The sequence below is a fragment of the Bison bison genome, unplaced genomic scaffold (genome assembly GCF_000754665.1).
Source record: "Bison bison bison isolate TAMUID 2011002044 unplaced genomic scaffold, Bison_UMD1.0 scf7180017864518, whole genome shotgun sequence".
In the NCBI taxonomy this organism is placed as follows: Eukaryota; Metazoa; Chordata; class Mammalia; order Artiodactyla; family Bovidae; genus Bison; species Bison bison.
Window position 1 is genome coordinate 8,736,805 of NW_011495071.1, and position 647 is coordinate 8,737,451.

Consider the following 647-nt stretch of genomic DNA (forward strand, 5'->3'; position numbering starts at 1 on the left):
TTATTGCTTGCAGCAAGTAAGGAGAGTAGATGGGATCTTTCCCCAAGCAGTGTCTCCCTGAACAGCAAAATTGGGGAAGTTTTAACCTAAGGGTATATGCATATTCATGAGGGATTGAGCAGTGTATGCATATTCATGAAGGGGCTTAAGCAGAATTCCACATAGAATTGGATCAAAGGTTAACAAAGAGCCTTCAGTTTGGTTCAGTCCCTCAGTAACTGACTCTTTTCGACCCCACGGACTGCAGCACACCAGGCTTCCCTGTCATTCACCAACTCCCGGAGCTTGCTCAAATTCATGTCCATTGAGTCCGTGATGCCATCCAACCATCTCATCCTCTGTTGTCCCCTTCTCCTCCTGCCTTCAGTCTTTCCCAGCATCAGGCTCTTTTCCAATGAGTCAGTTCTTCGCATCAGGTGGACAGAGTATTGGAGTTCCAGCTTCAGCATCACTCCTTCCAATGAATAGTCAGGACTGATTTCCTTTAGGATTGACTGGTTGGATCTCCTTGCAGTCCAAGGGACTCAAGAGCCTTCTCCAACACCACAGTTCAAAAGCATCAATTCTTTGGTGCTCAGCTTTCTTTATAGTCCAACTCTCACATCCATTAATGACTACTGGAAAAACCATAGCTTTGACTAGTCGGA